At 36.7% G+C, this 24,669-nt stretch overlaps 1 protein-coding gene across 1 annotated transcript in view; it reads left to right on the forward strand.

Annotated features, from left to right (window-relative positions):
• The window catches only part of l(3)87Df (cytochrome c oxidase assembly factor COX20 lethal (3) 87Df), a 72,105-nt gene extending 51,580 nt beyond the window's left edge, over window positions 1-20,525 (forward strand). Inside the window, exon 5 of the mRNA XM_090370756.1 lies at window positions 20,499-20,525. The gene's annotated coding sequence lies outside the window, so the exon portion shown is untranslated. The remainder of the gene's footprint in view (window positions 1-20,498) is intronic.
• The last annotated feature ends 4,144 nt before the right edge of the window (window positions 20,526-24,669 follow it).

Below are 24,669 nucleotides of genomic sequence, written 5' to 3' on the forward strand. Positions count from 1 at the left end.
GAGATGGTCAACAAGATTAGTGAATGGAACAAAGGGTTGCTCTTACGAAGAAAGGCTTAAGTTTTGCAAATTACAGTGTCTGGAGACTAGGCACCTGTGAGGTGATCTGATTGAGGTGTATAAAGCCTTGAATGGTTTGAGCATGCTCAATGCTGATAGGATTCTTCCTCTTGCTCAGAATAATCACCTGAGAGGGCATAAATTTAAATTGAGGAAAGACAGATGTAGGATAGATGTGCAGAAGTTAGCCTTTAGCCAGCAGGTAGTTGGTTGGTGGAACAGACTTCTATCCTTTGTTGTGGAAGTTGATAGCCTAAATAAATTTAAGGCTGAGCTGGACAGGTATTTGGAACGAATGGAGGGGTGAAATGGGAGTTTTTTTTTTTTTTTTGGCTGATGCTGCATAAACTTGCTTTCTTGCATCATATGCCTCTATTAATGCTAAAAACATTAAGAGTAGTGCAACCATTGATGATTATTCCACTCCACACGAGAACACTGCACTCTAAATGCTCCTTTCTCTGATGTTGGAGGGATGGTACAGCTTTCTTCATTATCTCCAGATGAAATAATGTCTAGAACCTGTTTGTAGGCTAAAACAGGACTCATCAGAGAACAGAACTATACCCCATTTGTCCGGGCTCCAAGTCACATGTCATGGCACCAGTTTCAATGAGCTCTGTGGTGGTTTGGGGTTAAGGGGATACAAACCACTGGCTTCCTTGTGTAGAGTCCACTTGAATTGAGCCTTCTTAACAGAGTCTAGTTGGAAGTGTTTTCACCTGTGATCGCAGCAACCTCAAGAGTCAGTTGATGACAGAACATTATAGAGTTCTGTCTTACTATTAGAGCTGGATAGCAGCCTGTTCTGGTTGATGTAGCTTTCGGGCAACCTTGCCCAGCTATTCTTGTAATGGTTCCTGTCTCCTAAAATTGCTTCCATAGTGGCGAGATGACACTGTGTGGCACATTAAGCCAACGTGACCTCCATCTGTTACCGTTCAGCTTAAAGTCATCCAATGGCCCTCCCACTGAGCAAGCCAAAAAAAACAGGAATGAAGTGACGTGGTCGCAACCTGTATTTTTATGGGCATGAATAATTTACATAATGTGTGGCCCTGTAAGGTGGTAGATAGGTTTCTATTGGATACTTGGAATTTGCATGCCAGGATGCGCCTATTAAATCAAATATTCGCCTTTGGCAACACTGTTCACGATGAAATATTTGTGAAAAATAAAACATTTTGTTCTGTTAATTTTGTTGAATAGTGTATAATTCTAACACTAGGTAGTAGATGAGTGTCATCAACCAATGCAATGCCTCCTCTTTGCTTATTAGAGGATTGAAGTGGTGAAACCCATGTTTGGTCTCTAGAACAAAGTGTTTGGTCTCTAGAACAAAGTTTCTGGCATCCCTTCCCTCCCTCCCCATCTCTTTTAACCCACGTGCACAGTACTACTATTAGTTTTGATACGTTTCATTAAAAATAAATCAAATACTGTTGCTATCACAATGTATAACAAACTGACACAGAATTAGTAAAGTTATTCCACATGTGTCATTGGATAGCAGAATAACAAATGACACACACTATCACTGTACAGAGAAAAATTACTCTGGCAAATATTTCAATTTTCATAATATAATATTTATAGTGAAAATCAACAGCCTATATTTTGAAGGCTGTCATAAAATAAAGTGGACCCTGTTGTACAATATTAACCCATTCCAGAGACACTATCGTATCGTGAAAATATCATAGTGTGAACCCACTAACACATTGTTTTTTAGTACTTCGTTCCAAGACTGAAAATTGAAATTTTTGCTATATAGCTAAATTATTTCTTTCTCTAAAAGGTGATTTTTATAATGGAAATTGTAAATATTGATTAACGCACAACACAGAAAATCACTTCAAGTAAAGGATCCAAAAACAACACACGTGGCCAGCACATTTACCTATGCTGCTTTTAGCTGAGAGGAAGGACCATATGGCCGGTCGGAGACAATCATAAGCCCATCATATTTTAAGTGAAATAAGTAGGTGCCAGTTAACATGATCACTGGCTAGTAGCATCAGCTGTTTTATAGAATCAAATTTCAAAAAAACAATTCAAATCATTAAAATGCACTACACTATCATCATTATTATATGTTCGGTTATAAGAATCAATTTTGAATGCCTTTGTGATTTTTTTTTCTTAAGCGCATTTCTGGAAGTGACTACCATAAAACAGTAAAAACAGTTTGCATTTTCTGGTTTATTGGGCTTTTCTGTTAGTGCAATTTATTATAAACGGGTAGTAAACTTGATCTTATTGCATTTGCGATAATACCGATAGCTGGGATTCTGGGACATGCTATTATAGTGAAATGTGCTTCCCCCATCATTGAAATCTTCAATCATATAAAAAAACATAAATTTTCAGGACCTTCTCTTCATTCTTACTTTTTAAGCTTCATAAACTTGTTACTCCGTTCTCACTTGCGTGTATCATGTCAGTTGCAATTTGTGCATGCCATGTTCTTTGTTATTGATTGCTTATCTTTTTTTTTTTACTGTTTTAAATTTTACAACCAAAAATAAAAAAATCAAAAAAAAATCAGTGAATAGAAATATCAATTAGTATGTACATATTACAGTATGTATTAAATAAGCTATGTATGTAAGCATGAATTTATTTTTATTTTGCCAACCTGTGGAAAATATTCTACAAATTTTCATGTATCATTTAATTTCGTTAATTGATACAGTAATAAACTGTCGTAAAATAATAAGAGGAGTTTACCTCAATATAGTACATAGAACACTTCCGTATGACAACACTCCAGAAATTAAAACAAAAAAATCGACAACTTACTGTTACATTAGAGTAAAATATAAATAATTAAAAACCAATTTAACGCAATTAAAAAGAATCTAACGAAAATATTCAAAATGATTTTCCTTCCATCATTTTGAATATTTCCAGGAAGGAAAATCATTTTGAATATTTTCGTTAGATTCTTTTTAATTGCGTTAAATTGATTTTTAATTGATTTGAATTGCGTTAAATTGGTTTTTAATTGATTTGAATTGCATTAAATTGGTTTTTAATTATTTATATTTTACTCTTGTACCGGTAAGTTGTCGATTTTTTTCGTTTTAATTTCTGGAGTGTATCATACAGAAGTGTTCTACGTACTATGTTGAGGTAAACTCCTCTTATTATTTTATGAATATTAATATCAACGTAGAACGTATTGAGTATTACAGCTCTGATTCATACTAAGTAATAAACTGTAAATTTCTGCTTTATATCTTTTTGCGTGTACAGCTGGAAAATTGTATGCTTTGTTAAATCTATGATTAATCTCTTCCATGAACAGTAACTTACTGATGGACACAAACAATAGAGTTAATTCCACACAATCAAGCATTTTTTTTTTTTTTTTTTTTGTTATTTCCATTCCTTTGCTATTTATCCAATACCATATACACTCAACTCTTTAAAATCCATAAATGTTAAAAAAGCAATCCTGCACTTGTATCAATGATTGCATTTGTTTTTAAAAATCCATGCAAAGAAGGGTGATATATCTCTCTTTATAAGATGCTTGCAATACTGTTTTGCCCTTCAATTCTTGCTGGCCCATAAGATCATTGCATTGTCTATGCAGTTTAAACTGCATAGACAATGCAATAATCCAATTCTCATAATAAAACAAACTTGGCTTTGCAACAAATTTCCCTGGTATTGCAGTACTTTTAGACAGAAGGCCTTGTAACCAGCCATCTGTTCCCTCGTCAGATAGCAGGGCGGTCACTAGTGACAACATTAAGATGAAACACTTTTAAAAAAATTTTTTCGATGTGAGCTCTTATATGGTATATGAAATTGTAGTTTCAAAAGTTGTAATTTAGCTGAAGCTGTCTGAGTGTTGTCACTGGAAACCCTCTGCTATTTGATATGGGACCAGGGAGTCCTGAAAAACACTGTCATAGAAACCCATCTATTTAAACAAATAGTCAAACTTTTGGCAGGGTCATCTGTATGAAAGTTGTGCATTACCATTGCAGCTCATTACAAAAGCAATTTTGTTCTGATGTCAGAATTAAGAACATTGCTTTATCAATGCAGAAAAATTCAGTTGGCTGCAAAAGCAGACAAAAGGACAAGGTAGTCCTGGGCACATCTTATAATTTCTTTGAGACCATATATAATATCATTTATTCAGTGAACTTTGTAACTTAGTCTAGCAGCACTTGCATGAGCTGGTAATCAGTTTAATACCACTTTAGGACAGTCAAGAGCAAAGAGAGATTGAAAATGTCCACTGCGTGTACAGCTGGAAAAATGTTAAATCTACCACAAACCGTAGCTTACTGATGGGCATGAACAATAGAGTTAATTCCACACAATTGAGAGGGGTTTTTTTTTGTTACCATTATAACTAATCATACAGCTCACCAGTGCATGACTAAAGTGGGGGTGAGCAGCTCGAGGTCACTCACTTGGCTTCCTATCCCATATTAATGCTATGGGAGAAGAGGCCTAGTGAGTGATCGTGATCTCTTGTTTTTCTGTTTCTGCTATGGTTTTTTTTTTTTTTTTTGCTGTAAGCAGCAAAAATGAAACTGGTAAAAATTGTGACATTTGCCATGACTGTTTGTCACTTGTTCATTAAAAACCAACTTATTTACAGATGTAAATAAGTTGTTGGTAGTGCTTAATATTCACTGAAATTAGCTTCTCAAAAACTGTACATCTCCTAGGTACACCTCTCTAAAATCTGTAAAATTTTAAAATCCCGCACTTCACACAATCCTCAATGGTGCCCGAGTTTCAGAGTTTGCTGTAATGCTAAATTTCTTTTTAAATTAATTTTTAATTATAATTTTCTAAACTTTCTTTTAGCTTCCCCTTTATCCGCTCTTTCTTCTTCCTTATTTTTCGAATTTCCTTCATTGCTTCTTGGCCAATATGCTATACAATGAACAGATGAAGAATGTGCCATTTTCACATTCACTTTAATTCAAATTCTTAATTCATATTTATATATATAAAATGAAATTGAAGTTTAGAAATTAAGAATATGTTAACAGAATGGCTAAACCAAGCAGCAAACAAAGAAACCCAGTCCTTTATTATAGCAACAAGAAAGAAAGAGAGAGCAAGCGAGCAGAAACTAAATACACTCCTAAAATTTAGAAGAGCCACTTGAAATAAATTTAGTGAGGCCCCCTTGATTATTTCAGTTGTCTAACTTTTAAATTATTTTAGGAATGGATTCCTTGTTCAAAACCCTTATTCTTAATTTAGTTCTCCCTGTCATTGATAATGGACTAGTTCTCTTTGTATTCACTGCTTTTTATTTAGCCGCTCTGCTAACAAGCTCTTGCAGCCATCAGTGCTAGTCTCTGTCTTTGTACTTTTTCCTTTATTATTTTTCAATTATGTTATCAATTAGATATAAATGCACTGCTCATATTACAATTATGTAATTTGATTTCTCTCTACTTACATGTTCTTATTTAACCTTGCTTTGTGTTAGCAACTTGGTATTGCTTTGTGAGTGCTATCAGCTACCATAATTTAATTTTTCACAGCATAAAGACCATTATGCAAATCTGTTGCATCAGCACTGGTTAGAGTACCTGTCATCATTTTTTGCATTGATGCATTTTGTCTAACATTTGAAATGCAATCATTCTATAGCAATTGTGGCCCCTGGCCTTCTGATGAGATGGGAATCCAATAGTTGGTCAGTTTTATTTTTGCTTCTTATTACTGGTTATGTTGTGATAGGATTTCAGTTCCTTTGCATACTGATATTTCCCACAATTCAGCTGTGAGTTGCATATTTCTTCTTCTTCCCTTATTCTTAATTTAGCCCCCCCCCCACGTTCTGTCTAGTTGCTATAGTAATGGATTAGTTTTCATTGTATTTGCTGCTTACCTAGTTTAGCAATTCTGCTAAGCTCTGCTTAGCAGAAACTAAATACACTCCTAAAATTTAGAAGAGCCAATTGAAATAAATCGGCTGAGGCCCCCCCCTCTCTTGATTATTTCAGTACCCAATCTTTTTTTAGATAGGGGCCAAAACAGATAAAACTGAAGGTTATAGGCAGGGCCACTGCAGCCCTATGTGCCACCAGTAAGCAAAATCAAATTTGCCACCCTACAATATTTGGATTAAAAAAAAAAAAGCGTAAATAATTATTATTAATTTATTGAAAAAGAAGAGAATTACAACATATCTCACATGTAATATAATGAAACAACAAATAAAAATAAAAAAATAATTAAATTAAATTAAAAAATAATTAAATGATAGCTTCAGAATACAAGTGTTTTCAGTGTGGATGTTTGATGAAGTGTGCCAGCCAGTATGCAAGGGCTGATGTGGTGATGTTTTTGTTTGTTTGTTGTCAAGTTGTTTCTTAATGATTTGATGTTTTTTTCAGCAATTGTATGAGTTGTTAGTATCAGGTTCCCTTTATATTAGCAGGGTCTGGGGACAGCAGCCCCAAAAACAAAACAAATAAAAAAAAAAAGGAGCATTTCTGTTAAAGTGCATGAGCAATTCTCGTTGTTAATGCACATTAAATTGTCTAGTACTGTACGGGTGAGAAGAATCAGTGGTTGTATGTGGTGTTAATTTTTGTCAGTTGTTTAAAAAAACAACTGACAAAAATTTCTTTTTCTTCAAATTCTTGCTTAGTAGCATGAATTAAGAGCCAAACAATTGCCTGAAGACTAGAGGTTCGAACAATGCGTTCCCAGTTAAGTGTCTCGTAATCGGTTCGTTTTATGGAAATTTTTTTCATTCTATGGAAACTATTTTAAATGTGATTACCAAGGGAAATTCAAAAAATATAGTCAAATAGAAAATTTTGCTATAAAGAAGTTCATTGAACAGAAGTCTCACTGTATATGTAAAAATAAAATTTGGCGCCCTCCTAAACTGCTGCCCATAAGCAATGCTTACTTCACCTACCCACTTGCGACAGCCCTGGTTAGGCTAATTAGGCTTTTATATATAGAATTTAATTTTTGTTATCTATGTATGTTCATATTTACAGTGGTTTTTTTTTTTTTTTTTTTACATTTAATAATTAAATGTAAAATTCCACCAATTACATAATAATATTCCATTATATAGTTAACAATATTGGTAAATTCTGGTGAAGATATGTAAAACTGGGAAAGCAAAGTTAAGAGTAGCAGTGTGTTATAGGCCTAATGACTGATGAGTACAACGAACAACTGTACATCACTATAGCTGCAGCATCTTATGCACTCTTAAACCCCCCCCCCATAACACACACACAACTGTAAAGAGAAATACAGTGGGCCAGTAAATCAGACTGTCTAATAATGAGAGATCTTAACTTCCCAGACATTGACTGGAACTTGTGAGTTGGTCTCTCGCGCACTAGCAAGACTTTTGTGGATTTATTGGACAATTGTTTTCTACAGCAGCAGCATGTCCCAGAGGGTGTAATACTCTTGATCTGATTGTCAGTAGTGATTATTCATGGATTAAGAATCTGAAGTCACCTTTACAAAAGCAACCCTCCCCCTTTACCCCAGATGGTAGTTACATCTTTGAGTAAATCCCACATCAGTACACTGTGATTACAGTGGTCTCAGGCAGTTTTTAAATTCTATATAGTTGGACCAACTAATGATGTTACCAACAGAAAATTTCTAAATGGGAAGCATTCAAGGAATTAATCTTGGAAGCTAATAGGCTTTTCATACCAACTAAGAAATACTTTTAAGGTTTAGGCCTAAATGGATGTCAGATGAACAATTGAGACTCGTGGCAGAGAATAAAAAATGCATGGGATGCATATAAATTATCAGGCGACACAGCAGCCTATGGTAGATATAAGCTATAAGCCTAATGACTGATGAGTACTAGTCTGTAATGAAGTCACAACGGAGGTTAGGCAATTGAAGGCAAATTACAAGAAATTTGGCAAAGGGGTGTAAAGAAAAAGAAAATGAGGATTCTTATGTAAACTCTAGAAGAAATGGGATGAATCAGATTGGTCCACTTGATGCCAATGGTTCTACTGTTGATATTTCTGCTCAGGTAGCTGACAAACTACATTCTACATTTAATCTACATTCACACATGAGGAATTCTGTAGGGAAGTGGACAGAAGCATATCAAACTCTAAACAGGAAGCTAAATGATTTTGTAATAACTGAAAGCAAAGTGGAGAAAAAATTGAAGTTGCATGTAAAAAAGGCACCTGGGGTGGATGGGATCTATCCAGTTATATTAAAGGAGGTGGCAAAGGAAGTAAGCAAACCCTAAGCCATAATTAATGAGAGCATCATTGTACTCGGGGGAAGTCCCAACGGACTAGAGATGTGCAAATGTATCCCCAGTTCACAAAGGGTGACAAGAGTAATAACAGAACTGTTAGTTTAACTTCTGTTCCAGGGAAAATAATGGAGTCATTGGTTAATGAAGCATTGCAGGATCATCTAGTCATGGCTACAGTTATAATACAGACACAATATGGGTTTGTTAAGGGGAAGTCTTGTCTGACCAATTTGATTGGATACTATGATATAGTCACAGAGGAACTGGATGAAAAAAAATTTTTTGATATCGTATGCTTTGATTTCAGGAAAGCTTTTGATACTGTTGCACATGGAAGACTGCTGTACAGATTGGAGCAGTATAGTATTAAGTGCAAGTTGCTACAATGGATAAAAGGGTGGTTGAGTGGGAGAAGACAGGGAGTGGTGATTAATGTTATTAGTGGAGTCCCCAGTGTGCATTGTTAGGCCCACTGTTGTTTTGTATACAGGCTGACCTCAATTAACACGATTAATTCGTCCTGCGAGCGCATCGTGTAAAACGGAAACGCGTTAATAGAATATAATAATCAATAGGAAAAATTATAATTGGTCCTTGAACTTCAGGAATGTCCATAAAGAATTTTAAATAGCTTTTTAACTGTATACCATGTAAAAGATAATGAAAATAATTATGGAATTAAATGTTTGTTGCATAAAACAGCGGTTCCCAAACTGTGTGCCGCAGAATATTTTAAATTTTCGAGGGAAACATAGCAATACTCAAACATCTGTTGGACACAGCGCGAACTACTATATCGAGGTAGTTCACAGTTTCAACATTTCTTATTAAGCTGTTTGGACCTAACTACTTAATAAACGGACCTGTTAGGAACTTTTGGTCTAGGTGCGTCGTGAAAAAATTACTGAGACACTAAGGGCGCTGTGAACCAAGAAAGTTTAGGAACCTCGGACATAAAATACAAAGTGAAGAAACAATTTGTTACGAAAATGTTTGAACAGTGTTGAATTTCTCTTTACATCGATCAATTTTCGATAGCCAACAATAATCTTCTCTGGGCCCTGGAAAAATAAATATCACAGAGAACTTCAAACAAAAGGTTTGAGGTTCTCTGCGATGTGAAATATTTCATCTAGTTCTTTTACCGTTATCTCCTTCGCGGTAACATTTTCATCTGGCTCATTTAAAAATTAGAATTTTTAAATGCAAGTCTGCATTTACTTTATTAGCGGGAGACAAACAAGTAACACATCTTCTTCTGATGGTTGATGGAACACACTGAGGTGGGCAGCAGGCAAACGTTTGTTTATTGCCGGCCAACGCACAGTAAGCTTAAGGCGTGATTCAAATCTTTTTCAACTATCACATAAAAAAAAAAAAAATCATGAAAAGTGGTAACTGAAAAACGTGTTAATCGAACTCACGTTATGCGAGGCCTGACTGTATTTATCAATGATATTGATGAAGGTAAATCAGGCTTAGTATCCAAGTTTGCAGATGATACTAAGGTTGGCTGAGTTGTTACTGACGGTAATTGCAGTGTGGTACTGCAACAGGATCTAGAAAAGTTGGACAGATGGTCTGAGAGGCAGCTGAAGTTTAACATTGACAAATGCAAAGGGAGGTGGAGAATGAATACACATACACAGGGAGGTGGAGAATGAAAAAGGCTTGGGAGCAACTGTGCAGTCAGATATGAAGTTTTCTGAGCAGTGGAGAAGGGCTGCCAGAGTAGGTCATTGAGTTTTGTCAATGATATATAGGAATTTTGCTAGCAGAGACAAGGAGGTGATTATCCCTTTGTATAAGGCAATGGTTGGGCCACACCTTGAGTACTGCACAGGTCTGGAGGCCTCATTTTAGTAAGGTTGTAGAGCTGCTGGAACGAGCATAGAGAAGGACAGCAAGATTGGTGAGGGGGAAAGGGGTTACTCTTACCAAGAAAGGCTAAGTTCTGCAAATTGCAGCATCCGGAGACTAAGCACCTACAAGGCGATGACTGAGGTGTATAAGGCCTTGAATGGTTTGAGCAAGCTCAACTGATACAACTTTTCCTCTTTCACCTGAGGGGGCATAAATTCAAATTGAGGAAAGACAGTTATAGAATGTGCAGAAATTTACCTTTAGCCAGTGGGTTTTTGAATGCTGGAACAAACTTCCATCTGTTGTGGAAGTTGAGAGCTTAAATAAATTCAAGGAAGAATTGGACAAACTTTTGGAACAAATGGATGGGTGAAATGAGTAGGTGTGTTTTTTTTTTTTTTTTATTTTTTCTTCTTTTGCTGATGTATAAGCTTGCTTTCTTGCATCGCATGCCTATGCTAATGAGAAACAATAAGGAAAAATATTATATACAGTAATACCCGAAGTTACACAATAGGTGGGTCCAACGAAAATCGCTTAAGTCAAATTTGCGTAAGTCAGGGTACAACTTTGCATATATATATGTATATAAATTTTGTTTAATTGGGACGGACTAACAAAAACACTAGTTTAGAAGAAAAATATTTAATAAAATTGCAGTTCTTTATACATATTAATACAAAATATGTATTAAAAAATAAATGAGTTACATAAAAAAGTTATTTTGATGTCGATGGCTTCATAAAATCTAACAAATTCATCTGACGACACAGCGCCTTCTTTTTTTCATGCAGAATTTCTTCGTAGCAAGCTAATAATTTTTTTATTCCTTGCTTTGTAGCTATAACGCATTCTTCTTTGGAGTCTGTTTTATAAAATTTTTAAGCCCTTTTCAATTGAGCTGAGACCTTCTGTCAAGCTTGCAATTGTCGTGCGCTTTTCTGGTGGAACTGGGTCTGAAGTGTTGGATACTTCATTGACGTTTTGCTCATGCACCTCTATGAGCTCATTCATTGTCAGCTCCTGACTAAGTGAATCCAACAGCTAGTTGACATCATCACCATTGACTTCCAAATCTAATTGCCCAGCAAGATTAACAACTTCTATCACATGAGCGACATGATCAGTTTCTGGCGTTGTTTTCATCTGGGTTTTGAAAAAAAATTGGTAAAGTTACTTCCAGACACCATTCAATGTTTTTTTGTGAATTTCATCCCAAGATTCTTCAATGATTCTTACGGCATCTAAAACATTGAATTGTTTCCAAAAGTCTTTACAGATATCTCACTATTTTGTCTCATAGCTTCAATCAAACGTGCAAACGAACACCTCGTGTAGTAAGCCTTGAATGTTTTGATGACTCCCTGGTCCATCAGTTGAAGCAGGATGGTTGTGTTTGGAGGCAAAAACACAACTTTCACACGTGGGTCGAAATTAATTAGGGTGGCAGGAGGATGACCGGGTGCATTGTCAATAAGAAGCATCACTTTAAATGGAATCCATGTAGACTTGCAATAATGTTTGACTTCGGGTATGAAGTGGTGACCAAACCAGTCCTCAAAAACAGAGGCTGTCACCCAAGCTTTATGATTTGACTTCCAAATCACTGGTAAGCTAATTTTAGATATACACCGAACTGCGTAAGTCAGGGTATTACTGTATTAAAAACATATTTCCAAAAATAATGATAGTGAAGTTGTATTTTGTTGCATGGTACTTTTAAACTTGTGGGACACTTAACACTTTACGGGTGCCTACAAGGCCATGTGAAGAGATGAGCAGCATGCCCATATGTTAATACAGTGGTTTTCAACCGGGGTGCTGCCACAACATTCCAGGGGTGCCACATAATTTGGGTTTAATTTACTTAATCTTATTTTTAAAATTGATATGTTTATTTCATTATAAAACGGTGTACAGTATCTTTTTAATTTTGTGGTGATCTATAACTTAGAACCTCTATATAAAGAATAAAATTATTATATACTGTATATATAATCTGTATTATGAAATGTAATTTTTATAATTATATTATTGTAATAACTGTAATATAACATATATATTTTTAATATTATATATATATACACACACAGAGAGAATCAGATGACAGGCAGAAAATTGATTATATTGAGTAGTGGTGCCGTTATTAAAAAAAGGTTGAAAACCACTGTGCTAATATATCAGATTGGTCCACTTGATGGTGGTGGTTTGACTGTTGATGATCCTGCACAGATACCTGACAAACTGAATGAGTATTTTGCATCTACATTCACACATGAGGAATTCTGTAAGGAAGGGGAGGACAGAAGTTTACTAAACTCTAACAGGGAACTAAATGATTTTGTAATAACAGAGAGCAAAGTGGAGGAGAAATTGAAGTTAAACATAAAAAAGGCACCTGGGGTGGATGGAATCTATCCAGTTATATTGAAGGAGGCAGCGAGGGAAGTTAGCAAACCCTTAGATTCAGGGTAGGTTCCCATGGACTGGGTTCAAAGGGTGACACAAATAATTATAGACCTGTTAGTTTAACTTCTGTTCCGGAGAAAATAATGGAGTCACTTGTTATAGAAGTGATGCAGGATCACTTAGACAAGACTGCAGTAATAGTTCAGGCACAGCATGGGTTTGTTAAGGGGAAGTCTTGTCTAACCAATTTTATTTGATACTACAATGTGGTCAAGAAGGAATTGGATACAAAAAATAATTTTGATATCATATATTTGGAATTCAGAAAAGCTTTTGATACTGTTGCACATGGAAGACTGCTTTACAAATTGGAGCAGTATGGCATTAAGGGCAAGTTGCTGCAATGGATAAAGGGATGGTTGAGTGAGAAATGGCAGAGAGTAGTAATAAATGGACACGGCTCTACGTGGACTAATGTTATTAGTGGAGTCCCCCAGGGTTCGGTGCTGGACCCCATTGTTGTTTTGTGTATTTATCAATGAAGGTATATCAGGCTTAATGTTCAAGTTTGCAGATGATACAAAGGTTAGCAGAGTTGTTAATGACAGTATGCTACTGCAACATGATCTAGAAAAGGTAGGCTGAGATGTGGTAACTAAAGTTTAACATTGACAAATGCAAAGTACTGCATATGGGCAGCAGTCACCCAACTGATATGTACCAACTGTGTGGTACTACACTCAAGGAAGTGGAGAATGAAAAAAACCTGGGGATAATTGTGCAGTTAGATATGAAGTTATCTGAGCAGTGGAGACTGGTGGCCAGAGCAGGTCATGGAGTTTTGTCAATGATATAAAGGAATTTTGCTAGCAGAAACAAGATGATTATCTCCTTGTCAATAATGTGTGGCTCAATGGTCAGGCCCACCTTGCATACAGGTCTGGAGGCCTCATTTTAGGAAGGATGTAGAGTTGCTAGAACGAGTATAGAGAAGGGCAACAAGGTTGGTGAGAGGAACCAAGGGGTGCTCTTACCAAGAGAAGCTGAAGTTCTGCAAGTTGCAGCATCTGGAGACTAGGCACTTGCGAGGTGATCTGATTAAGGTGTATAAGGCCTTAAATGATTTGAGCAGGCTCAATGCTGATTAGATACATTCATTTGCTCCAATTACAAACCTGAGGGGACATAGAGAAAAGGCAGTTGTAGACTATATGTACAGAAGTTTGTCTTTAGGTAGTTGATTGCTAGAACAGACTTCCATCTGTTGTTGTGGAAGTTGATAACTTAAATAAATTGAAGGCTGAACTAGACAAACAATTGGAGTCACCGGATGGGTGAAATGGGAAGGTTTTTTTTTTTTTTTTTTGTCTGATGCTATATAAGCTTGCTTTCTTGCATCATATGCCTCAACTAATATTGAATTTTGTTATATTTTGCTAATGCATTGCAGTCCTCTGCTCGACTTTGCACTTTCTTCATATTATTTGTACTGTTTATGTTAAATTGTACCATTGTATTAGCAACACCTACCTAATACCTCCCATATACATCTCATAGCAATGAGCTTGGGTACCCATGATGACTGTTGACTGCCATAGCCTATACAAATCAGTATTGAGCACAGTTGTGCTTGGTGATTTAGCTGTGCTGCTCCTGTTACAAGACATGATGCTCACCAGAGGTATTGCCCACATGTAAATTTTGGCTGGTCGTTTAATCATTGTTTAGCCAGTCACACAACCCTACTGGCATCAGCATGTCTTGCCCCATGATCGTTCCACCTTTGAAGTCAAAATGGACTAGTGCTGATCCATTTTTCTTCATAAACACCCAAAAACTGATTGGCATATGTGAGAACTATAATCTTATATCAGCCATTCCTGACTTTGAGCCTTCAGCCATGTTTCATAGTCCATTCCTACAGGAGAAGGGGGGAGTGCTAATGAAAAACCAATTGAGTGCATATAAAAAAAACTAATTAGTCTTTACACATTGATAAGTACTTTAATGGAGACCAACACCTATCAGTATTTGTGCTCCTCATACCAGCATTACATCATCCTGTGTGAGAACTTAGAATAATGGCTTATGTTGGACAGGCATTATAGAAAATAATAAAAATATTTTAATAAATATTAAGAAGGGTTGATTTAGGTGTAATCTAGCAGAAAGGGATTCATTATTATTCCGTTTATGTCAAATTACAATTAAATTTATTTTATTTTCTATAACCCTACTCCAATATACATTATTATTCTGAGCTTTCATAGTTAGGCCTATGTAATGCTGGTATGAGATACATAGAAACAGATAGTAGTTCCACTTTACAGAACGATCCATCAATGCATAACAAAAAGTAAAAATAGTGTGGTAGTATCACTTGTTTGATAAAAATATGTATGTATATTTATTTTGGATTAATTATGCACAGATTCATGTTATTACTTAGCACAGTTCAACATATCAGTATCAATTATATGTACTGCATTATACATTGTTTTTTACATCAAGAGTAACCACTTGAACAAAACACATTTCGAGAGAGTGATGACTTAGGTATCTTGACCCAATTCATATGGAAGGAAACAGAGGATTAGTAGAAGCATATGATGCAAGAAAGCAAGCTTATGCAGCATCAGCCAAAAAAAAAAAAAAAAAACCCTTCATTTGTTCCAAATGCCTGACCAGCTCAGCCTTAAATTTATTTAGGCTATTAACTTCCACAACAAAAGATGGAAGTCTCTTCCACCAATCAACTACCTGCTGGCTAAAGGCAAATTTCTGCACATCTATCCTACAACTGTCTTTCCTCAATTTGAATTTATGCCCTCTTTGGCAATTATTCTGAGCAACAGGAAGAATCCCATCAGCATTGAACATGCATACTCAAACCTTTATACACCTCAATCAGATCATCTCACAGGTGCCAGACACTAATTTGCAAAACTTGAGCCTTTCTTCGTAAGAGCAACCCTTTGTTCCATTCACTAATCTTGTTGCCCTTCTGTGTACTCGTTCTAGCAACTCTACATCCTTCCTAAAATGAGGCCTCCAGACCTGTACACAGTACTCTAGGAGTGGCCTGACCATTGCCATGTATAACGGGATAATCACCTCCATGTCACTGCTAGAAAAATTCCTATACAGTAAACCCCCACTATTCGCGGTCTCTGATTTAATATAAAATGAAACCTAAAAAAAATGTGAATTTTAAAGGTGTGTGAACATTTTCCACCATAAAAAACATGGGTGTGGCTAAAATTATCTTTCCTGGTCAAAACAATGCTCAGTGGGTGGGGGGAGGGTTGACAAAATCGCGAGCGTGGATGTTTCTCGCTAATCCTTGATCAGTATGTGTTATGTGCTTGTAATGGAAGGTTTCGCCGTTTGCTTTTAATTTATATGCTTATAAATTGAATAAATTTATCAATTGATATGCTTACAGAAGGGATAAATCTACAGTTTTGCAGTGTAAAACAGACTTTTTCAAGTGTGTTAACGGAAGAAAGTGACTTTATTGTGGACAAGTTCTTTCTAACCCGTACAAAAATATGGCTACGAATAACAAGGGAAATGTGAAAATATCAAAGGTGATGACATTAGCGAATAAAATTGAGTTATTAGACAAAATTTCTAATGGTGAAAGTGTCTCCTCAGTGGCAAAACATAAAATCAATGAGTCAACGGTACGATCAATCAAAAAATTGGAAGAAAAAATCCGTCGTAGTGTTCGTGAAAATGCGCTAATTGCTTCAAAAATTAGCTCTCTAACTCATGATGTTAAATTAGAAAAAATGGAAAAAGCTTTAAATCTATGGATAGAAGACTGAACTCAAAATAAAATTCCGTTAAGTTCACTCATCATTCGTGAAAAAAACTCCTTTAACAACACTTTAGTGAAATTGTTGATAGCACTGGCAGGATAAGTTTTTTAGCTAGCAAAGGTGCTGGTTTGAAATTTCTAATAAATATTACATTTAATATTAAATTGTTTCTTATTTTCATTTCAATGCCATATGCTTGCATTTCACTATGTACTGTCTATGTACATAGTCATATTATGAAGGTACATATAATACATACATAGACAAAATTTTAGACTAGTTTTTCTTATATATTTCATACTTTGGAACGGACCCCTTTATTACTATGGGAGCCATGAAGTATTCGCATTTTCGCGGCATTTCTCAGGAACGTAACCCCCGCGAATAGCGGGGGTTTACTTTATATCATTGACAAGACTCCATGACCTGCCCTGCTCAGCAAACTTCATATTTAACTGCACAATTACCTCCAGGTCTTTTTCACTCTCCCCTTCCCTGAGTGTAGTACCACACAATTGGTACATTTCTCTTTGGTTATTGCAACCCATATGCAGTACTTTGCAATTGTCAATGTTAAAACTTTGGTTGCCACATTTCAGCCCATTTGCCCAACTTATCGAGATCCAGTTGGAGTAGCATACTGCCTTTACTGTTGTTAACACCCTGCAAACCTTTGTATCCTCTGCAAACTTGGACATTAAACCTGATATACCTTCTTCAATATCATTGATAAATATACAAAACAACAATGGACCCAACACCATACCATGGGAACTCCACTGATTACCACTCTGTCATCTCCCACTCAACCATCCCTTTATCCAGTGTAGCAACTTACTCTTAATGCCATACCTCTCCAATTTGTACAGCAGTCTTCAGTGTGCAATAGTATCAAGAGCTTTCCTGAAATCTAAGTATATATCAAAATTATTTTTGGCATTGAGCAGTTTCTTTGTGACCATATCATAGTATCCAATAAATTGGTCAGACAAGACCTTCCCTTTAACAAACCCATGCTGTGTCTTAACTATTACTGCAGTCTTGTCTAGATGATCCTGCAATGCTTCTTTAACCAGTGATTCCAGATTTTCCCTGGAAAAAGTTAAGCAACAGGTCTAGTATAGTTGCGTGTGTTGCCTTTTGAACCCCCTTTGTGAATTGGTGATACATTTGCACACAACTCCAGTCCATGGGGACCTCCCTTGAGTTCAAGGAAGCTGTTGTAATTATGGCTAAGGGTTTGCTTACTTCCTTTGCTGCCTCCTTTAATATAACTGGATAGATCCCCTCCACCCCAGGTGCTTTTTTTTTTTGTTTAACTTCAATAATTTCTCCTCCACTTTGCTCTCAGTTATTACAAAATCACTTAGTGTCCTGTTAGTTTGATAAACATCTGCCATTCCCTCATGTTTGAATGTTGATGCCAAATAGTCATTCAGTTTATCAGCTACCTGAGCATGATCATTAATAGTCAACCCACCTATGTTAAGTGGTCCAATCTGATTCATCCCTTTCCTTCTAGAGTTTACATAAGTAAAGAACTCTTCACTGTTTTTCTTGTAATCTGCCTTTGCCTGCCTAACCTCCTTTGTAACATTTACAGCTAGTTTATATCTGCCATAGGCTTCTCTGTTACATGATACTTTATATGCATACCATACATTTTTCTTCTCTGCCACAAGGCTCGTTAGTTTAACTGACATCCATTTAGGTGTAAACCTTTAGTATTTCTTAATTGGAATGAAAAACCTAGTAGCCTCCAAAATTAAGTTCGTGACAGCTTCCCATTTAGAATTCAACATTGGTAGTATCATTAGTTGATCCCACTGTACATAATTTAAAAACTGTCTGAGACCCATTTAGTCACCTTTATGAAAGCAAAAGTCTTCCCTTTAGACTTGATGGTAGTTACATTTTTAAGTAATTCCCACATCAGTACATTGTGATCAATGTCACCAAGTGGTTCCTTTATCTGCAAATTCTTAATGCATGAATAATCACTGCTGCTAATCAGATCAAGAGTATTACTCCCTCTGGTTGCCTCTTGAACATGTTGCTATAGAAAACAGTCCATTAAATCCCCAAAAGTCTAGGGAGTGACCAATCCATAAGCCAATATCTGGAAAGTTAAAATCCCCCATTCTATGACATTGATTTACTGGCCCACTGTTTTTCTGCACCATTGCTCATTATTTGCTAACATGCACACATTAACTCAATTTTTTTTTAGATATATTCATATTATGACTTTTTGATTGCATTTTCCTTAACTTGACTTGAGTTTATTTTGCTAGCTGTACCATTTTAAATTTCATATCCCATCACTGTTAAGGTCCTTGCAAACTATCTACCTAACAAGAAAACCCAAATGGTCAAAACTAAGGCCTGGGTAGTGGCTTTGAGATCAATGCACAGAAGTTCAAATAGGGTATAGCCTTATTCATAAAGAATAAGGCATTTCAATCCTCTGGAAAAGGTGTTTTCAAATACTTCTTAAAGGCCTCTTCAATTAGGGCTGAATTAGACAATCTCAGGCAAAGAAAACAGGGATATCCCTGTGAGTTATCCATAGATTTAAAGCCTGCAAGTCAGACAGTAAACACTTGTCTAGACATAATATAACATGGCCTTAGATACTGATGTGTTATACAGTAGACTTTCAGAATAATGGCAACTTTGGGGATTCAAGGTGCAGCAAAATGGTGCAGAGAAAGCAAAATGGACCAAGCAGCTGTTTGTTTAGGGGTTTATTAGGCACATTAGCAACTATGGCCATAGTGCATCAATTGAGTAGCAAACATTTTTAAGGAAACAATGCATGTGGTACATGCTCTATTCAATTAACATTTTAAAACATTAAAGACCCATTTAAGATAAACATGTATTATTGAATAATATTTGAAATTGGCCATTCATTTAGTTACTAAAATGTGTGCATGTGCACACACATTTGGATAATTTTTTTTTATTTCTCTTATAACATGCAACCTTTTCTGGCAATACAAAATTGAGTGGCCAGTGCCCTAATGTACAAAATTTTCATTGAAAGAAATTTCTTGAAGTGGGATTTCACCCTTTCTTTTATTAAATTTTATCTCCCATAATCTCTGAACTCACACAAATTGTTTAAGTTACTTCAGAAAATAGCTTATTTTATGAACACATTACTTTTTGGCTTTTTAAAATAACACAGCTGCATACTCTCCCGTTGACTTAGAAATTTTCCTCTTGGAAAGAAAGTTTATACTGAAATACCCAGTTTTTTTAGGCTCACTGCCAAAAGTGCAAGTACATAGTTTAAAATATTACTTAACTTTCATTTAGCAGAAGCTATTTGATTCAGCATTAACAGTTACTATCTCTACAAAATACAGAGAACTAAGAGGGCTTAGCACAGTTGAAGGTCATCAAGGAGGAAGAGTATTTTAGTTTACTCTTCTTCCACAATAAACTTTTGCTGCAGTATATTCTGTACGCATGCATGCTAACAAAATCTTGTTCAGAAGAAATAGTTGTATACATAAGTATAATGGCACGAGAATAAATTCGATATAAAAGTAATGATATACATAGGTTAATTTGTTTCCCTCTTTAGGGCCAACATAACTCTGACCCTCAGCTGATTATAATTTGTCTAAGGTTGCTATCATTGTTAATCAAGATCTTCATTGTCAATGTGAAAAATGGCTGTATTATCATAAAGGTATATCTTACCCCTTCACTTTTATTAACTAATGGAAGACTGACCATCTGACACTAAATGCTACCTCTAGTAGAAAACTATTAAACCTCAGAGAATAAGAATTTTTATCATATACCCATACACTTCAATGTTTTTCATTGCTTGATGAATTGAAGACAAGAGCATGTTTATAAACTGGTATACCTTCATTTTTTGTGATTATGACATTTCTAGACAGTAACAAAGTTTTAAATTTTGTTGCTTTCAAGTAACAGAATCTGTTGTGTAGTTTCTCAGTGATTAATATTTACATGAAATATTTATTGAGGACTGAAGGAGCTGAACATTTGTCAGCAGTAGTGCAAATTCTCTCCTGCCTTTTTTTTTGTTGTAGTTTAAGGTTATCATTTCTTCAAGTACTGAAGGAAAGTTACAGGTGCAAGATGTTCCAAATCTACTAAAGTTACAGTTCTTGCTCACACTGTTTCACCAGTTGCTTGTGAAAGTCTCTCTGAAAAACTGGCTTCGGATTTATATTAGTAAGAGATCTTTATATACAAGGTTAGCATTAGCATATGATGCAAGAAAGCATATCCCATTTCACCCCTCCGTTCACTTGAAATACCTGTCCAGTTGAGCCTTAAATTTGTTTAGACTATCAACTTCAACAAGTGATGGAAGTCAGTTCCACCAACCAACCACCCGCTGGCCAAAGGCAAATTTCCGCACATCTATCCTTCCTCAATTTGAATTTATGCCCTCTGAGCTGATTATTCTGAGCAAGATGAAGAATCCCATTGGCATTGAGCATGCTCAAACCATTCAAAGCCTTATACACCTCTATCAGATCACCTTGCTGGTGCCTAGTCTCCACACACTGTAATTTGCAAAACTTAAGCCTTTCTTCATAAAAGCAACAATTTGTTCCATTCACTAATCTTGTTGCCCTTCTCTGTACCCGTTCCAGCAGCTCTACATCCTTGAAATGAGGCCTCCAGACCTGTATACAATACTCAAGATGTGGCCTAACCATTGCCTTATACAAGGGAATAATCACCTCCTTATCCCTGCTAGAAAAATTCCTGTATATCATTGACAAGACACCATGAGCTACTCTGGCAGCTTGTCTGCACTGCTCAGAGAACTTCATATCTGCCTGCACAATTACCCCCAGGTCCTTTTCATTCTCCACCACTGTCAGTGTAGTACCGCAGAGTTGATACATTGCTCTGGGGTTACTGTTTCCCAGATGTAGTACTTTACATTTGTCAATGTTAAACTTCATTTGCCACCTCTCAGCCCATCTGTCCAACCTTTCCAGATCATGTTGCAGCAGCATAGCGTCAGTGGTGTCCTTAACAACCCTGCCAACCTTTGTATCATCTGCAAACTTGGACATTAAACTTGATATCCCATCATCAATATCATTCATAAACACCAACGGACCCAACACTGAACTCTGAGCAACTCCACTAATAACATTAGTCCACGTTGAGCAGTGTCCATTGATTACCACTGTCTTCTGCCACTCAACCATCCCCTTATCCATAGCAGCAATTTGCCTCCAATGCCACACTGCTCCAATTTGTGCAGCAGTCTTCCATGTGCAACAGTATCAAAAGCCTTTCTAAGATCCAAATATATAATATCAAAGTTATTCCCTGCATCCAGTTCTTTTGTGACTACATCATAGTATCCAATCAAACTGGTCAGGCAAAACCTGCCCTTAACAAAACCATGCTGCATCTGAGCTATAACTGAATTCTTGTCTAGATGATCCTGCAGTGCTTCTTTAACCAGTGCCTCCATTAATTTACCTGGAACAGAAGTTAAACTAACAGGTCTATAATTACTTGTCAGCCTTTGATCCTCCTTTGTGAATTGTTATACATTTGCACATCTCCAGTCTATGGGTACCTCCCCTGAGTCCAAAGGAGCTCTCATAATTACAGCTAGGGGTTTGCTTACTTCCTTTGCTGCCTCCTTTAATATAACTGGATAGATCCCATCCACCCCAGGTGCCTTTTTTTATGTTTATCCTCAACAATCTCTCCTCCACTTGCCTCTCAGTTATTACAAAATCATCCAGCTCACTGTCAATGTTTACTTTACCTACATCATTCTCCTTCCTGAATAACTCCTCATGCGTGAATATAGATGCAAAATACTCGTTTAGATTTTTAGCCACCTGAGCAGGATCCTCAACTGTTGAACCATCACTATCCAGTGGACCAATCTGATTCATCCCTTTCCTTCTTGAATTTAAATAGGTAAAGAACTCTTTTCTGTTCTTCTTTGCATCCTTTGCCAAGGATTTTTCGTAGTCTGCCTTAGCGTGCCTAATCTCCTTTGTGACTTGGTTACAGACCAACTTATATCTATCATAAGCTTCCATGTCACCCATTAATTTGTATGTATCCCATGCATTTTTCTTCTCTGCCACATGTCTCATTAGTTCATCTGACAACCATTTAGGCCTAAACCTTGAACAATATTTCTTAGTTGGTATGTAAAGCCTGGTAGCCTCCAAGATTAGTTCCTTGAATGCTTCCCATTTTGAGTTTGCTGTTGGTAACATCATCAGTTGGTACCACTGTATAGAATTTAAATACAGTCTCAGACCATCATAGTTCCCTTTACCTCTGATGGTAGTTACCTCCTTGAGTAAATCCCACTTCAACACACTGTGATCACTGCCACCTAGTGGTTCATTTATCTGCAGATTCTTAATGCATGAAGAATCACTACTGATAATCAGATCAAGAGTATTGCTCCCTCTTGTTGCCTCACGAACATGCTGATGTAGAAAACAATCATCCAATAAATCCACAAAAGCCTTGCTAGTGTGTGAGTGACCAACCAACAAATTCCAGTCAATATCTGGGAAATTAAAATCCCCCATTATAAGACTGATTTACTGGCCCACTCTATTTCCCTGTACAATATCTTATTATACACATCAGAGTCATTAGGCCTATAGCATACTCCTACTCTCAATTTTGATTTCCCTATGCTTATGTCACACCAAACTGACTCGACACTGCCTTGGCCAATGTCAACTGGCTTCACTTCCGTGGACTTTGTTTCTTAACTAATAGCATAACCCCTCCTCCCCTGTCTATCCTTTCTATACACAATGTATTCCCCAAATTCCAGTTCTGCATTCCTTATATCTGTGTGACACCACATCTCTGATATCCCAACAATATCTGCCTTTGATGTTTTGAGCAATACCTCAAATTCAAATTTATTTACCAAACTCCTAGCATTGGTGTACACACAGGTATACATGCACCTGTTTCTATTCTTGGCTACCCTAACACAACCCATGTGTTTACTTGTACTGCAATGACTCCCAGCAGCCTCTGAAATATCCTGCATCTTGTTTTTCAGGCTTCTGCTCATTTCAATAAAACAGTGCAAGAATCACTCCCACCTCTGCCAGTGGCTACTGGCAATCTATTAGTCCTTGTATCTCCCCAACTAGCAGTTTTCCAACCCACCTAACTCTGCCTCAACAAAAATTCTTGCACCCTTTCTATTTAAGTGTATCCCATCCCTGTAGAAGCAATCTCTCCTGTTAACAAGTACAGTCCAGGCTGAAAAAAAATTCTACCCCTAGACCTTGCACAATCCCTCCAGGGCCGAATTGATCGACAAGGCTCTCATCATTTACTCCCTCCTATCATGTCTGGGCAGAATTGCAGACACTTTCAAATTCAACCCTAATTCACGGCTTTTTTTCAACAGTGACCTATACTTGCTAAGTAATTCCTCCGGTCTCCTACTCTTAATATCATTAGTGCCAACGTGTACAACTATATCACCTTTTGTGCCCTTAAAAGATGATATCTGGGTTGTTCAATAAAAAAACCCTGTCCTAGCTGCAGAGGTGCTAGCCTGTTGACTCTTGGCACAGGTCCTTCTCAACATAGCCACTGTGCAGATTTACACATTTTCCCCCTCAATGGATGAGACTATGGATATCATTTTGTATAAGTGGCAAGGTTGAAATCTGAACCACAACTCTGTTGCAGAAATGAGGTGTCTCGTTGTCAGGGAAGTAGGTCCTCCAAAGAAATGATTTGAGGGAAGGAAACAAGAAGTCCAAAAGGGGTAGTATTTTATATCCACAAATGGCTGCTTGTGTTGTTGCAATTTCAGAAATGTGAACTGGGGCATTGTCTTATTATTAATAGCCATATGGTACAAGGAAGCCTGAGGCTTATGCTGCACCAGCCAAAAAAAATTTTCTGAACCATGCTGAGAGAGAGAGAAAGAAAGGGGGGGGGGGGAATCACCAAGAAAGAAGAATGATGATATCAAGCTCAGGACCCTGAGTGTGCCAAGCCCATACTCACCAGATGGGAGCACCTCACATCTTTGAACATGCCACACCTACATGTTTTGATTTTCTCCTGTGAGAAAATTGGCATAATAGGCACCTATAATTGTTCTACCTTTAGGCAGGTAATCAGTCATTATGCCTTTCTCATCACAAAATACTGTCAGCAAGACCTTTCCTGCTGCCACTTGGACCTTTACCTTCTTGGGGGAGGGGGGAA

The sequence above is a fragment of the Mastigoproctus giganteus genome, chromosome 3 (genome assembly GCF_048544385.1).
Source record: "Mastigoproctus giganteus isolate SK-2022 chromosome 3, ASM4854438v1, whole genome shotgun sequence".
NCBI lineage: Eukaryota > Metazoa > Arthropoda > Arachnida > Uropygi > Thelyphonidae > Mastigoproctus > Mastigoproctus giganteus.